Source organism: Sycon ciliatum, chromosome 3, assembly GCF_964019385.1.
Source record: "Sycon ciliatum chromosome 3, ocSycCili1.1, whole genome shotgun sequence".
Taxonomy (NCBI): domain Eukaryota; kingdom Metazoa; phylum Porifera; class Calcarea; order Leucosolenida; family Sycettidae; genus Sycon; species Sycon ciliatum.
In genome coordinates, this window is record NC_088645.1 from 43,544,102 (window position 1) to 43,562,011 (window position 17,910).

The 17,910-nt window shown below is 48.0% G+C and overlaps 1 long non-coding RNA gene across 1 annotated transcript; it reads left to right on the forward strand.

The window, feature by feature from the left end:
* Window positions 1-7,962: 7,962 nt before the first annotated feature.
* On the forward strand, window positions 7,963-16,163 carry LOC135812784 (uncharacterized). Its single transcript, XR_010552970.1, has 3 exons — window positions 7,963-8,196; window positions 14,706-14,765; window positions 15,867-16,163. It is a non-coding gene; the product is annotated as an uncharacterized LOC135812784 (long non-coding RNA).
* Window positions 16,164-17,910: the final 1,747 nt, after the last annotated feature.

The window sequence follows — 17,910 nt, forward strand, 5'->3', positions numbered from 1 at the left end:
CGTTATGATGGAAATTGGAACGAATATACTTGCAATTGCAGCTATCTCCTGACGTCGTGTGATCAGTGCAGTTCCAAAGGGTTAATTCTGCACACTTTCCCGCTTTTCCATGATACGACAAGTTGCGCACGGTCTGCTCACATTCAAATACAGTGCTGCCAACAAATGACAGCACCTTTTCGGCCATAAGTCTTGAACGGCTGGTCAGATCGAGACAAAATTTTCAGAGATTTTGCAGCTATTCATGCTCTTTCAACTCATGTAGCACTCGATATGAATTTACAAATTCGATTTTTCAGGGATTTTACGACCAGGCTGCCCCCTTAACTCGTATCAAGTATGTCCTTTTCCTTTCTACATTTATTATTGGCTCAACACCCGAGTTTTAAATATTTGACTGCTTAGGTGAAGAAGAGGTTGGTGCAACTTCGGCGATAGTAGGGGAAGAGTGTGTTGCTCCCTACATGGGATGTTTGTGCCTAAAAACCACTATATAAGTGGTGCTCTTCAGGCATAATCTTCCTCAGCCTACTCAAGCTCAACTGATGAGGGGTGAATTCTCCGAAACACTGTGTATTGAGCAGGGAGTGGTGCTTTCTTGCAGGTTTGCCGGGTGGACGGTTCGATGGACTTCTCGTGTTCTCTGGATGGCGATGTGAGTCAGTCCAGTGAGAATTCAAGTCGGCAGGAAAACCGCGAGCTCCCATGTAGGGAGCAACACACTCTTCCCTGACTGCTTAGGTATAGCGAAAATCAATGGGAGTCAATACTAAGAGAGTGATAATGTTTTCTTATCAAAATACCAAGAGAAAGCGCAGTCGATAGCCCTTTCCCAAAGTTGCTCGCCCTTTTTTCGCCTTTTTTGGCCCTTTTTGGAAAAGCCCGTTTCTTTCGCCCTTTATTGCGTTTTTTGGTGAATATCACCCTTTTTGAGCTTTTTTAGCTGAAAAAGTGCTAAAATCTGTTTGCTCATGCATGCAATCACAGTTTCCGAGGGCTCGATGGGGCTTGGCATGCAGCTTTTTTTTGGGGGGGGGGGGGGGGTTGGGGCAACAAGTTGTTGAAGCTTGTACCCCCGGTGTACACAATGCTGTAAAAAGTGGGTTTTTTGAACTTTACTTCCTGTTTTGCCTTTCGTGGACCCATAAAATGGAAGAGTGCGTATTCATTTCTCAGCTTGAGTTCATATCTGAACATGTATCATGGCTTCACTGAAAAAAGAGCACTTTTTGCCTGTTTTCACTGAAAAAAGAGCACTTGGCTTTTTCAGCATATTTTGAGGGACGCGAAAAGCACTAAGTCTTACTAGTCTAAGTGCACCTTTGGCAGTTTGGGAAAGGGCTAGCAGTCGAATGTTGAGTCTATTCCGGCTTGCGGCATAACATGTACATGTACACTGTACATGCATCTCCTATTCAGTGAAACACCCTCCTGTCATTGTCATGTACAACGCTGACTGGTTATTACAGGTGAAGTGGGGAAGGACCCTTCACTGCACCACTGCACCACTGCACCACTGCATGTACTGGCTTCAGGCTTCAGTAGAGACACGTTATTTTGGACGTGACGCGAAAGTAACTAGTTCAGCTCGCGTTTAGTATGCTTGTGGCTCAATGTAGCTGAACCATCGGACCTTATTCGTCAGCTTGGATCACGTGATCCATCCAGCTGCCGCGTGCGGCAAACAGCACGAATAGCGCTAACTCTGGCCTGCGAGCGTTTGCTGCGACTAGCGCGCTAGCGCTCGTGACATACACAAATGCGCGCTAGCCAGAACTAGAATGCTTTGACTTTGATGGCTTTCAGCTTCTATTTTTTGAAAGTAGCGCGCTCAGACCAGGTCGCTCACGTCCACTCGTTTCCTCTTCCATTTTTTAGGGCAATTGTTTTGTTTGATAGACGAAGCTTAGGGTCTCCTTGGGTTTGTAACCCTTACCCTCCTGGAAAAAAATCATAGTTGCTAGACAGACCAGGTACTATTAGAGCCGCTAATGGACGACGAGCTATTTTCCGCTATCCGGAGCTCGTGCTCAAGCATTTGAGCCTAATGGACGAGACTCCTGGGGTATAAAGGATGCAGAGAATGAGGAGAAAACACTCGTATGGGCGCACTGAGAAGCGGTAAGTTGTAGGAAAAATCGTAAGCAGTAACTAGCATGTTATTTTTTATTGCTGCAAGTAGTAGGGGTGCCGAACATCCTCAATACCAGAGTGCTAAGAGATAATTTTTTCACAGAAACTCACAAAAGAAAGAGGTGAAGAGCGGCCGCGCGTTTTCTATTACCAAACAGAAGCCATTTCACCATCTCATTTTGCTTCCTCTATATCACACATGCCTACTTATTTTCTATAGTATTCTGTTTGGGTAGCTGATGCTCGGTCTTGCCGCTAAACCTGCGAGCCATGGCCGGGGGAGGTAGGCCCAATTCATCAGCATGCTGCTCCGGCTCCCTTCTGTATTGCCCCGTTCTTCCCCTTGGTTCTGTTTTCTCTTTACGTTCTCTGTTGGACTGTGCACTTCAGCGTAAAAAATAAAAATAAACACATCAACAGCATCGAATATGATCAACAGCGTCGAATATGGAGCCCGGGAACGGGAGCGCAACCGTACTACCGTGAAAATCGGGAGCCAGCAGAAGGGTTTCATCTCTTCAGCTTTTTTATAATTATACTGTAGGCGGCACCGGACAAAACAGCTGAATTTGAGTGTCAACGGGCAAGTAATGCGCACAATGCCAACTTTGTGTAGCTGAGCATTGCAAACAAGGCGTTGAAACTGAGTTGAATTTTAGCAGGCTTGAATTTCATATCAGGGAGGTTTAGTCGCAAGTAATTGAGTTAAATCCGTGTATACTTTACGTGCGTGTACCCATGGTATTTATTGACCCGCAGACTCACATTATCTGACTGGTCAAGAACAGGGTGTGGGAGCTCACCCACACCAAATTGGCCATAGCGTAAGTCGGAAATTCAGAATGGAGCGCTTTGTGCAAGCTGTGAGAAATTTACGAAGAACAAAATAAAACTCCATTCACGGCTTCGTCTTCTCTTTCGATTCGTTTGTTATGGCACGCAGAATTTGCTTTTGAAGTCTTTCCTGTCGTTCTTCATTCGAGGCCTCACAGAGAAAGGGGCGGTAATCGGATACTTTGAAGAAAGTAGAGTAGAAAGTACTAGAAACCCTTACTCTAACTGTGGTGAATACATACCACAGACTCAGTAATGCATACTGTGCAGTGCGCACATTAGATACACGTAGGTCACGCCTGGCAGGTTGGGCAGCCGTAGTGTATGCGTATGTTCTGCAGTTATTGAACTTGTGATCTTTTGTATTCCTTGATTACATGTTTTTTTGTAACTTGTAAGTTAATTCAACATCAGATAAACTCAAGTCCGGCTGTGTTATGTGCTGATGTTTGCTTTTGTATGGAATCAAGCAAGAGTACGAGTGTGAGATTGCCTAATCACTCGCGGCCCGCCGCGCGAAGCGCGAAGGGCTGTGATGTAGGCTGATCGAACACGAGTACGCGCGGAGCGCGAAGGGCTGTGATGTAGGCTGATCGAACACGAGTACGAGTGTTTTGATTACATTTCGGACATGCACCCACGCTTGAAACTCATATCGAACTTGTAAATACTTCGCGAAGGGCTGTGATTGGCTGATAGAACATGAACACGACTGTTTTGATTGGATTTCTGACAAGAACACGCACTTCGATCTTACTATCGCGCTTGAAAGCACGACTCTCAACCTTCTCGAGCCCGAGTCGCGTAAAAAAACCGAGCTTGATCAGTAAATAAATCAAAGCCCTGGTGGACCGGGCTTTGATCATAAATCAAAGCCCGCCTCGGCCGCGTGCTTTGATGGGAAAATCAAAGCCCGCTCCACTAAATATGGAGTTCTACTTCTTTTAGCACGCTTTGATCGCCTCATCTAGGCCCAGCTAGGTGCAATGCGATTGGTCATCTCCGTGCCTACAGTCTTGTGATAAGTCAGAAGGGTAGAAACAAAGCAGTAGCGAACGGATTTTTGTGCTAACGAGCGAGCTATCGAGTACTCTTTTTAACTGTATTTATAGGTCCCTCAAGCCAGTGAATGTTTAAAGTTTAATTAAACAAGAATATATTTATATACTCTTAGTATGAAGGAAGACTGCAGTAATTTAGTTTAACTCCTGGAATGGCAGTTGAAGCTGCAAGTAAGTGCAAGACGATAAAAAAGTACTGTTGCAGGGCAATAACTACAGGTATTGTACTGGTCGAGTCAATGCAACTTGCACTCAATAGTAGAATTGTTCAATACCGGCAGCAGGGGCGTCGGAAGGTATTTTAGTGTGGTACGGCCAGCCATCTGAAGTACAATTTACTTGTGTGGGAGGGGTGGCTGAGCCAAAAAAATTGAAAATTTATAGCCCAGATGACTGTTTTTATGAATTCACGGCGAGGTACCTGTGGCAAAAAGTGGTACGGTCAATACCATAGCAGCGCATGCGCTAAGGGGCCGTCCGTAAATATCGATGTTTTTTTAGAGACGATATTGGTGCTTCTCTCCCTTGACCCTCCCCCCCCTCCCCCCAGAAGACGCACATGTACATCTAGATCATGGAATCAATATTTTTGGATGCTCATTTTTTTTTCTTTTTTTTGTCAATAATATGAACCCAAGATGGCAAGTTTGCAGTATTTATATGGTCTAATTGAGAAGGAGAGCATTATGACCAGTGACTTTTTTGGTCGCCCTCGTGTACTGGTGTAGCCAAAGCGGCTACGCTCGGGCTTGAATTTTTTCAAATCCTTGTTCAGACAGTGAAGACTGGAAACTCTTGTGGAGTTCGTCCGTGTTTGTTCGCACTGCCTCTACGTCTTGAAAAAGGTCTCCTGCAGGCATCGTTCGGCCGATTTCCACAATCAATAGCTCATTCTTTTGCTCTTGAAATTCGCCATGGGCGTACAGCTTCCAATTTTTGATTTTGTTCTTGTGTCGCGAGTTTTAGCTCCGCGAACGGAAGCTGGTTTCACATTTCTTGTATAGCCATTTAGACGTCCGCGTGCAGGGATCGGCGAAACTTCAGATATTTACATCGATATTTTTCTGATGCTCGAAAAGACGCACATGGCTCAAACCCCCTCCCCCCCCCCCCCAGACGCACCAATATCGTCTCTAAAAAAACATCGATATTTACGGACGGCCCCTAAGGATTAAAATGAGGTCTGACAAAATGTCCTGCCAGTTGCAAAAATGGCCGGACATGTCCGGACATGCAAATTTTCACATCAAATCACACAATGTTCAGTGTAGAATTAATACCATCGAAATGTTATCACGATGTGAAAAGAGCATTATTAAAATTGTTGTTACTGTTTTACCACTGCAAGCTTTGGCTGCTGCTGCGTCGTCAAGTTTGCACAAGGCTCGAGCGATTGGCGCATACTCTATTGGGTTTCCGCTTGACTGCTCCTTGCCAAACAATGCCATGGCACGGCGATGCATTTCAGAAGCAGCATGATCGAAGGCTGACGTTTTCAGGTTCCTTGAGCCAACGACGAAGGAGTCAGAAAAATTCTTGCTGCTGCGAATTTTATCAACTAAACGGGAACACATCTTACACTTCAAATTTTCGACAACGCTACGATCTGAGGGACTGCGCTCATAGCTCAGCCAAACAGAAGTTGAAAGCTCCCTATCATACTCGGCGACCCACTTGTCACAAGTGGTCGTCTTGACTCCTCTGGGCTTCTTTCCAAGAGGAGCACCCGCATCAGCGGTGCTTGGCTTACTCTTGCCAGACGACATCACTACAGTCCATTTCAAAACTATAGACGCATACCTAGGCAAAAACCGTTATGCCAGCATCTATACCACATAAAATCTGTGATCACTTTGTGCATAAATTTTTCCAAATTGGGCGTCTGTTATCCAATCGTTTAGAAACTATATGAGAGTAATTGTGGAGCAATCCTGAGCAATATTCCGAAAACTATTCTCAAAAAGGTCCAGCCAAATTTGAAACATTTCAAAAATCCTACGCGTCTATAGTTTTGGAATGGACTGTAATGACTAGTACTATGAGACAAAGGATTGACGTGCCTTTTCTTTTTTGTACTTTGCAAAAAAGTGCGCGGACACTTTGTCCGGGTGTGTACAAAATATCCGGAAACTGACCGTTAACGGTCGGACATTGTCCGATGTCCGACCGTTATTTCGCACCCTGCCATAGTGACTGTACCGTGTCAGACGCCCCTGACCTGCAGTGTCTGTAGTCTGCGCTTGTGCACATTCCAGACATGCAACGATCACGTATATTCGCATACTCCTAACGATCTAGGCAATATGGGTTGCATAGCTTCAGGAATAAAGCTATTTTCACATGATTTTGCCGGGAAAGTTATGAGAATGGAAGTTCTCATGACAACGCTTAGATACAAGCTCCTATCTATTGTTGATGGAGTCACTTTATCGGACAGGATGTGACCGGACCAGGTGTGTTCTCTAGGATAGCGATGCCCGGCATCATCGTGATAGAGTCCAATATCTGCTTTGCTGATATGCGCAGAGAGCTCATTGGACAATTCATGTAGAAATTACAAGTATGCACCGACCAATTCTCAGGTCTCCGCACAGTCGTAACATCCCATGGTGACGTCGCAGTTTGAGTCTTTGTTTCATTTCACTCATGGGTGTTCAGTTGCGGTTTTCTCACTTTCGCTCATCAGAAGTTGTATGTATTATTGCCTGCTTCTACTTGCTTGGGCTGCGTGTCTATGCACAGGCCGCCGTGACGACCAACACCATTGCCTAACAGATTCCCAGTTTGCTAACGACTCTTGTCTATTCGCTACGACTCGGTCTGGAGCGGGGGCAGCATTGTGCTGTCTTCACGAGGTGGCGTCGGGATTCGGCTTGACCATCAGTGCAACGAAGACTCAGTTTGTAGTTGTTGGCCCCGGCATCACGCCTACTGACCGCGCTCCCCTCCAACTTGGTCAAGCGGAGGTGGAATGCGTACCGCATTTCAAGTACCTCGGTTCTGTAGTGGACAGCGGTTGCCGTTCGTCCCGGGACATCGCCGCAAGGATTGCCCAAGCCTCCAGGGCCTGCGGTGCTCTTCGGAGGTCTGTATTCTCCAATCCACATCTGCTGATGCACACCAAGCGGTGCGTATTCAATGCTTGCGTTCTGTCCCTGCTGTTGTATGGCTCTGAGTGCTGGACGCCCCTTCAACATGACCTGCAGAAGCTCTCAACCTTCAGCATGAGGTGCATCCGATCCATCCTCGGGGTCTCTCGAAGCCGGATGTGGGACGAACACATCACCAACGAAGAGCTGCTGGTGCGCTGGGGAGACTCCGAGACGATTAAAGACAAAATTGCACATCGGCGGTTGGAGTGGTTGGGGCATGTGGCGCGGACGCCGGACAACCGCATCCCAAAACAGGTACTGTTTGGCTCCTTCTTGCAGCATCGCCCAGCACATGGCCCACGCCGCAGATGGAAGGACTGTGCTGTCCGGGATCTACGTGCCCGTGGCGTGGAGGCATCATGGTATGATGTTGCATGTGAGTCCCGCGCGGAGTGGCGCAGCACCTACCAAGAACCTGACAATGTGCCTGAGCCTCCGCCCCGAGTGGTATGTACGGTATGCGGACGGGATTTTGCACGGAAAGGAGACATGGCTCGGCATAAGTGTCTGGAGGAGCGTGCGCGGCCTGTGTCTGAGCAGCGGGGCGCCAGTCAGTGCGGGCGGTGTGGGCGGTGGCTGAGAAGCCGCGGTGGCTTGGTCCGGCATGTGTGTGCCTCAACGGTGGATGCCGCAGTGCCACCTGGAACTACCGGAACGTCGGCACCGGCGGAAGGATGTTGTGCCGCGCATTGTGACAGGTGTGGTCGCTGCTTTCGCGGTGTCCGGGGACGGGGCAGGCATCGCTGTTCAAGGGTGGCACATAGACCAACAGCAGAGGAGCGCTCAGCCTTCCAGCACGTGTGCATATGCGGCAAGCGGATGCGACTACCCGTGCACCTGGAGCGTCATCGAGCGTCGTGTCCTCTCTCTCTCTCCTCTCAAGTTTCCCAGTGATGGGATTACGTGACCCTTTTGCGGCAGTGACTCTACAGGACAGGACAGGACAGGTGCGTGTGGACACAGGTGTCAAAGATGGCGCCACCATCAGCACGTTCTACAACCCGATAATCTCAAAGGTGTGTGCATTATGAAGTGACCTTATTGCTGTCCAATGCCCTTCTCTATTCATGTGTTCACCTGTTTATTTGTAGTCGACCTTCGGTTGCTTATGTCGTCAACTTGATGCGACGTTTCTATGTCTAGCTTATGGGACGAACTATTCTCCTCAAAGCGACCGCGCCACACAACAAAATGCCAATTTGTTATAGACAGTATAATTTAGTTCCTTCTCTGAGGAGACGACGAGACAACTGACACAGAGACCAGACAAGACAAGGGAATATATTGTGAAGACGGGAGGAAGAGTGCGGTGGTGGACGCGAAATTGGTGCCTGTGCGTAATAAAGCCAGTCCCGAACGGGAAGGGAGACAAAGACGACAGACGATCAAATACGACGGAGACAAGACCAAATACGACAGAGACAAGACGGCAACCAGACGAATACAACGTAGACAGGACAAGAAAATGCGCATACAACGGGGACAAGACGAGAAAGAGTGCATACGGAGGGGACAGAAGACGGTGCAGCCTCATGTACAAAGCATTCAAAGACAGCGCAGCAGCGTGCACCACCTTTTCAGCAGCATGTACAACAAAGAGACACAAACGCAACAGCAGATACGACAAAGAGACACAAATGCAGCAGCATGTACGACAAAGAGCTACATGCGCAGCCGCATGTACAATGAAGAGCTATAAGTGCAGCCACATGTACAACACTCATGTAGTAGCTGGCCCCGGAGCTCCGGAGGCGATCACTCACAAAACGCTCACTCAGTTAGTTTACCAATTGTAAATATGAAACACTCACAAGTCACATACGCACTGCAAAGAAAGTAAAAGAAGACAAGAAAAAAAGAGAAAGCAGGGGAACATAAACTCAACAACCGGCAGCCATGTTTACCTGGCAGCGAGGGCGACGTAACTGTGGGCCGGTGGTCAAAATAATACCATGCAGCGTACAAGCCTGGGCCATAAGGACCCGCGAGGCATTGTATGCATATACTAGCCTGGGCCATGGCAACCTATGACGTGTAGCTTATTTCTTTTCGACTCTCTCGTACACACTCACAACAACAACAACAACAATAGAACTGCAGGGTCGCAGCAACAGCTGCTCCAATTCTTGCACCGCATGTGTATTAATATAACTATGCCACAGGTACACAGCATTTAAACATAATTATGGCAGCCTGGTACACATCGCTTTAGCATAACAAAAGGAAAACAACGCAAGACAGTAAGCGATCCAAGCCATGGTACAATGGATACATGAACTTCCGATCGAAATGCGTTCACCACGGCCTAGTGCACTGATTAATGGGAATTGCCGCCAGCGACAATGGTGGAGATGCTGAATAACCCCAAATGGGCCAGTCTAAAGCCAATGTGCTACCTTAATACAGAATTATCTGAAATTGGCCCACACACGGAAACATGCTCGCCACATACACGCACTACTGCTTACTCAGCCAATAAATCCATATGCACATACATATCTAGCAATGACTATCCAATTGGGTGGGCGGGTGGGATTTGCAACTGTACAGCAGCAGTGCAAGAACAAAAAGAACACTGTCTTCAGACCAGCATGCACCCTCATGTGCATGCTGCAACTCCGCACTGTGCAGCCAGTGCGTACCGCACTCCCAGCATAGTCCGTGAACTCTGGACTGTGCACTCGCGTTTCGAAAAGAACAGCATTTCTTGTTTACTTCGTTGCTCTCATCCAACAAGAGGCATGTCTCGTAAACTTGTGTATGCCATGGGAGCCCGTGAGGAATAATTCAGGGAAAGAGGGGGCAGTTACAGGGAATGTCAGGGAATGTTACAGGGGCAGCCCCCTCCCCTGATAGCACGCCACCTTACTCATCTTTCGATTTTTGTGGTTTTTTTTTCAGTTCACACAACAAAAATGCGGCTACAAATCAATCGTTCCTGGTGCTCACTGCCCCCATACGATGAATTTTGTGTAACCAGGCAGTAAGGGAACATGGAGAAATGGGTTGACCCACCCCCACTGAAAGTTTCCTGGCTAGAACCCTGCCTATACTGTACATGCTCTCACTCACAATCGGGCGTATACACATACACTCACACCAGTGGACTCGGATGGAGAGCCAAGGATAAATTTATGGAAAGAAAAAGGACCAGCGGTGCCATTGCTGGTGTTGCCGTCCTGACGTAGCGCTTCCGACAGAGAATGCACTTGCTCCTGTGCTCTTTGACTGCTGCATTGCCTTTGACTACCCAGTATTCACCAGCGAGCAGTGATAGGGGGTGGTTCGTACCGACGGCATGATTGGCGTTTGCGTCGGCTGCTGCGATGCTTAGCCTTGTTGTTCTGTGACTTTTCGGTAAAATAACTGGTGTCCGAATGCCGGTTGGTAGATGGTGTGCAGTGCGAAGTCTCCCATTGACCTTTAGAACACCAGCGCCACTAGTTGCGTCTAGTACTGGTTGAAGCTTTTGTAGCGGTGAGGATCCTGGGAGGCCCTTGCCTCCTGTGAAATCTGCAAACGTTCTGCCATAAACCTCTCGCTGAGCCAAGCTGATCCATACACACTTAGCACCCCATAGCTCGGACACTGTCAACTCTGGCACGGAGACGTTTCTCCCAGTTGGTAAAGTCATGGACTTGGTCGCAATCTCAGGACTGGCGGCTTGCGTGCTGCGTCGCCTAGCATTGTTGACGAATCGTCGGCACCATGTGGTTATCCGTACGAGGTGATCCCAGGAGGAGAAGTGGTCTGGATGAAGACGGCTTGTGGGCAGCTCTTGCGTAGTGGCCACCATCGTGATCTCTCGTTTCAATTGACCTGGAAGCTCTGCTGGTAGCACAATGTACTTACTGGGCCATGTGGAGGTGGGCTTGGACAAGAAGGCTGGACCTGTCCACCATGTTGCATCACCGGCCAGCTGTGTCGCACCAACACCTCGACTTGGCATATCAGCAGGGTTGACTGTGGTGCTGACGTGACACCATTGACTTGCATTACTGAACTCTTGGATCTCCGAGATGCGGTTTCCGACTTCGATCTTGAATTTCCTGCTGGGCAATCTTACCCAGTACAACACATTCATCGAGTCAGTGTAGAAGTACTGCCGTGATACAGGAACATCAAGTGACTCACCCACGGAGCAGCTCAACCAAGTGCCTAGCACTGCACCTTGCAGTTCCAGCATGGGGTGGTCTTGCGCTTGATAGGTGTTGGTCTTGCCTTGGCGAGCGCTAATGTCACCTTTGCAGTCCCGTCATCACGCTCTTGTCGGGCGTACGTCACGGCGGCGTAAGCTGATGCAGACACGTCTGTGAAAGTGTGGAGTGCAGAGGCTGATCTGAACTGATCTCGGTGAAGCATCGGCTTGCCTTCACATCTCTCAGACTTGGGAACTCTGAGAACCATTGCTTCCACTCTGATGCTTGATCACTGTCCAGAGGATTATCCCAGTCTGTTCCACGGATGCAGGTGGTTTGGAAGAGAACTCGACTGCGGATGGTGAATGGACACAGCTGTCCTCTGGGATCAAACAGTCGGCACATATGACTGAGCACTCCTCGCCGTGTGAACTGGACGTTGCTCGGTTCTGGATAGATGAATGTGAACTGGTCATCATCTGGCTCCCAGGCGACTCCAAGAGCCTTGTGAGGAAGAGGTGGCAGTTCACTGCTGGCTTTGGTCATCATCTTGTTGCTGGCTCGATCTTCCGGTGGGATGGAATCCAACACCGCTTCCGTATTGCTCATCCACTTCCGCAAGTGAAAACCACCACGCTGTGTAACTTGTTGAAGATCACGCCGAGTGACGATTGCAGATTGTACTGACGGTAGCGACATCAGCAAGTCGTCCACGTAGAAGTTGTCATCAATGGCCTGTGCTACCTCGGCGCCAGCCTCGCCACTGAATTTCTCTGCCGTTGCTTTCAGTGCTCTTCCTGCGAGGTAAGGTGATGCACGCATGCCGAATACAACCCGGCAGAACTCAAAGAAGAACACCACTGGGTCCTGTGGTGACTCACTCCACATGAACCGATGGTACTTGCGATCCGTCTCGCACAGCTTGACTTGTAAGAACATCTCAGAGATATCTGCGGCGAGTGCGATCTGCTGATGACAGAAGCGGAGTAAAACTTTCACGAAGTCACTCTCTGTGTTGCCACACCTGCCGACATGTCAGTAGCCTGCTGATTTTGGAGGCATATCCCGACCCGCCGACAATTGACCTTTTCCGAGGGCCTGCCGACAACAGACATGAAAATGTCCCGTTTTGTCGTTGTGCTTCGTTTAGAACTAAATTAGAAGTCATGATCCAGATTTTGCTTTTACTGGTCATCATGTTTGTTTCCATTGCTTTCTCATCTCCTAATAAGGTGCTAAGTGAAATCATTATTCTGTCTCGGGAAAAATCTGAAAACTCAACCTGAGTTTCACTCAGAACCGTGATTTTTAACAGTGCGCTTTGTGTGCATGTGTATACTGGGGTTATTATTATGGGGGTCTGGGGCAAAGCCCCCAGATGATGCATTCTATTTTTTCACCCTACTGATATTTGACCAAAATGATGTGGCAACACTGCACTCTGCAACTTCGGACCGGTGTGCATGAGATGGTTGATGCACTCTCCGTGCACCTTGACTAAGCCATCAAACACCACGCGAACTTTTGTTGTGGCCTTGTCTTCTCTGATTACTGGGAAATGAGGCAGAATCCACTGGTTGACACCAGCAGCCTGAACTGCGGACGTTGATACTGTGTGAATGTAGCCCTTCTTCAGGTAGTTCTGAAGCACTTCTGAGTAGCGCAGCTGTACAGTAGGATTTTTCTGGAACAGACGGTGTAGCGAGCAGAGTCGCTTCCTGGCGTACTGTTCCGATCTCTGCTGAATCTTTGGCTTGCTACCTTCGCCTCGCCATGGGATGCCGACAACGAACCGTGTGCCGTTGTGGTGGAGACCTTGCACGGTCATTGCGTCAGCCTCACACTCATCTGGAGTCAGGTAGGATGATGTGCTCTTGGCCTGCATGCCAACGCTCTCGAGGTCCCATAACTTGTTGACGGTGCTTATCAGTGTACTGTCACTCACAGCCAGTAGTGATTGTTCCGCCATCTCTAAAGCGCTGTCAGTCGGACCTTCGCCGAACAGTACCCAGCCCAACTGTGTCTTCCTGGCAATTGGACCTCCCTCACTGCAGAATCGCTCGGCAAGTGAAATGTGCAGTTGTAGCGCATTGAGACCAATCAATAGATCCACTCTGGACTCGTTGCTTGCAGGTACGACGTCACTGAGATGCGGCCAGCGTTTCAGTTCCTCCGTCCAGTCGAAGGCTGGGACGGGACGCATGATGCGCGGAAGCATCCACACTCTGACGGTCATTGATGACTGACCATCAGCGTGACATAGTTCAGCTGATGCATAATGCTCCACACGGAGCTTCTCGCCCCCCAGAACAGCGGTATCCAGCGGGACGTTGGCTTTTGTTGTCTGTAGCCCGAGCTGGCTGACAATCTCTCCTCGAACTTTGGCTTCGTGGCCATTATCTGTCACCGCCACTGGATCAAAACAGCGTATCTATCCTGGCGTGATCGCCTACACTTGATCCAACCGACTAGGCTCACACAACTCAGTTTGGTGGTATTTACATTGCAGGAAAATATAAGATACAGGTGAAAACAAGAGAGAAAAAAAACTACCCGTCCATCACGGAAGGAACAACAACTACTAGTACCCAGAAAAGGAAAATATCGAAGAAACAAGCAGCGAAAGCCAAGACGCTCTCATCAGCAGAACGTGCACGTACACGTGCGCCTACAAAGCACCCACAGCAGCGCAAACGAAGCCAAAAAAGTACTACAAAGCAACCGAAAAAGTAGCCAGATCTGCAGAAGAATACGCGACTGAGACGAGTCCGCGTAGCCTCATGACGTCATCCAACCAAAAGCACAGAAAATCTGTGCCAAATAAACAATAAATAAACTGAACGCAAATTCAAACAACAAACTCGTAAGCTAACGATAAACTAGTTACACTGAGACAATTTGACGGGCACAAATTACAACAAAATCTCATGCAAGAAGTCCTTTCACTTTGACTACTGCTCGTTGTGTGACAACCACCATCATCAGTGTGCGCATTGCGCCTAGTTTGGTGCATGGCTGGTGGAATCTGACATAGCGGCTGATGCATTGAGCACGTCAGGTAACACCTAACGCATTGAAAATGACACAACTATGACTTGGTTCGATTGCAACAAACCTAATGGTAGTGGTACCGAAACATTCGGGTAACCGGAGTAAGTGCCAATTGATGTTTTTGGCTCCAGTCAGTCAAGTGATTCAATTGCAATAAAATTATATACGTACGGTGGAACTCACTTAGTACGTACCCGGGTACTACATACACCTGCATAGTACGGTCCTCTTTTGTCGCACGGATTTTCCTCCCACAAGCGCATACTCAGATGTGTACGGATAAGACTGCTTCCTTCTGTTCATGGGATTCATTGTCGCTGTGTTACTGTATGCAGATCTCACTCAGCTCTGCTCTCCGAGCATTCTGCTTCCAACACGCCGTGACTTCCCGAAAGGTATGTATGGTGGCTAATAATGACTATGTGAGAGTCTTTGCAGATTCCAGTGCATCCAGTGCATTCCATGTTCCTTTTGTAAGTCAAATGGAACATGGTTTGTGGTCAATACTTCAGCAGTAGTGGTGCGAGAATATTCAGGTGTCAAATTGTTCGGAATTGATGTATGATAACGGAGAATATACCAACATGTGAATCACTTGGAGATATGGTTTGCCAGGTTCTGCTCACACTCACTAGGCTAGACCCTCTCGAATATTGTACAACAGTTCTGGCCCAGGAGTAGTAAAGGGCACGGGGCAAGCTATGTCGGGACCTGCTGTAAAGTCCGCCATACACGAGCTGTACGCCTTATCGGATGGGATATACCCCTGATATTGCTGATAACGAATGGCCCAGTTTCATTGTACTGCTGTCCGCGATATTATATCAGGGCTGCCACTTGCTCCGATTTTTTGGAAATGTCCAATTTTTGATCGCCTGTCGGACAAACCGACCGATTTTGTTCCCAAAGAGGGACAACCGATTATTTTATTTTGAGCGCTTTTTAGTCCGGTTGGCCATTCGGCGCTTCCAGGTCGCGTTTGTCCAGTCATTGTAAATGTACATGTACATGTAGCTGTAAAATTCACACGTGCTTGCATGTGCGTGGAGAGTTAAAAATGTGTTCTGGGGCCCCAACAGCAAGCCATTTTCTTAAAATATTTCGCCGCGGGACACCCCGGACCCCCGTCAGATTTTTCTCCCTCCAAGTGTGGCAGCCCTGTTATATCCTTAGTGGCATTGTTAACTTCTCATTGCTTGTGGGGACGCATGGATCATACGGCCATCCAACACCTGCCAATCGGAACCCACCAACAATGCTGTCGGTTGGGTTGGACCACAATCGGTTGGTTTTTGAGTCCAAGATGCCGCCTAGGTAGCACACAGCATTGCTAATCTGATTTGAAATTAGCTGCGCAAATCCTGGCATACAGCCCGTAAATGCATCTAACTCCCAGGGTGCTTATGAGTTTTTAGGTCTATAAGGTACTTGTGTTACATTGGCAGCCACTGTTCCGTTCTGTATTTTCTGGTGTATGTGTCGTTGAATCTCCACAGAAAATGTGCTCGCGCATTAGAAGGAGGTGAAAGATGCACCTGCAGGAGAATACATGCTGAAGAGAAGGCAGAAACATGCCTGGATCCACCAGAACTAGTGCTGGCAAGTAAACAGAGGCGAGTACTGATAATGTTCCAGATTGTGGTAGGATCACATAAGCAAAATTGACACTGGGAGGCACGACGGTGGATCAGCTCATGGCCAGCGCCAATTCCAGTGGACATCACGTGCATCCAGTTCTAGTACTATAGTATGACTGCTACAAAGTAGTGCGGCCCAAATAGAACTCGGGTCAGGTGCCGAAGACTGGGGGGGGGGGGGCATGTGTCGATGAATGGTAATCCCGGAAATCATGCTGGTGTATCGAGGGAGTTGGCCAATGAAGTGCTGGATTGATGGTGGACGACTGTACTGCAATCTTAGCTGGTCCCACTATCGCAGAGACAGCACTTCCTGGTGCAACCACCCTATCCTGCAATCTATATAATAATTATTACTCAATCTGCGGACAGAACTGTTTCGTCCTTTGTGGACTCGTCAGTGCAGCACAGAGGAAATGAGGCCGAACCTGATAGCAATGGAAATAAAAATTTCCAATCAGGCCCGAACGCACCTTGCCAGAGTGCTTTTATTATAAGAGATTTGTGTGAACGATTTTAGCATGATGCAAGTCAGCTTATTGTGCTGGGGGGGGGGGGGGGGGGGGGGGCTGGCTACATGTCACTATAGCTTTTTATAGACTCAATCACCGCATTACGCTGCCTTGCGTTGACTTGATTGAGCACTCTTTTTGGTTAGTGTCAAAGGTATATGTAATATGTATCTGCCTTCGTGCAAAGCTCTCTTTGTACGTGTCTTGCAGATAGCTCGCTGACTTTGATGCTTTGAGCCATTTTCAAATTTCTTTTTTTGTTCATTTCGTATAGACCGTATTGCCATTTGTTAAATAACCTCCCGCTCTGAGCTCCACTGATGAGACCTAAAAAGTTTGAAACAGCTGTCCGGAGATTGAGCGTCAGTATTATGGATTTAGAATACACGATCTGGGGACAGCACTAGTACTGTCTAGCTGTTTTGTCCTTTGTGGACTCAGAGTCATCAGCGAATCACGGAGAAATAACTCTCAACTAAGGATGAACCTAGCAGCCATGAAAATAGATAAATAATGCCTCCAAGCCAGAATTCAAGGCTACATGTGTAGGCCCGAATGTGCCTTGCCCGAGTGCTCAAACTGATAAGTCATTGAGATACGCATAGAACATCTGGCAAAAGAACTACTAAAGCCCCCACGAGCACGATATTCTACTTCAACAAGGAAGAATTTTGAAAGCATGCACAGCCCTACATGTATAATGTTGGTATAGGTAAGCCTTGTTTGATAAATTAACATGTTGATCGGTTGACAGCATGTTACAAGGCGGGGGACGCACTGTGTTAAAAAACAGTGCTCCTGATACACTAGTGTGTCCTCGGCTTTGTCACATGCTGTCAACCGATCAACACATACAACGTTGCATGCAAACGGCTGCAGCCTCGAAGTACGGAGTGCTATTTTGGAAAATGCTAGATAAACAGCCTGCACTTATACACAGGTGTTCTGTCAACTAGTGCCATTGTGGCAACGGTAGCTGAATGATACATGTACATAAACCCGGGGTCATCATTGCAAGAACCTCTGGGTCTAAGCCCGAAGTAACATTCAACTACATGACTGTATACACCATCATGTATACACCATCTTCGTAGTAACTGAGTCTACCCCTCACCCACTACTGCCACTGTGACCACAAGTGCGCACAAACAGAGGACCTACTTCTAACTACAGTGCTGGCCAAAGAAATCCAACCTTATGAATAAAATTGCACCGGGCGCTACGCAGCCCTAGTAGTAAACATACTGGACCGGTCTGTGCTCTCGAACGCGGCGCTACTTTATTAACGAGGTTGGATTTCTCTGGCCAGCACTGTACAAAACACACACATGCACACACAACACTGCTAGGCTTTCCACCACACTAGGTTTCGAAACCGAAGAGGGGCAAAA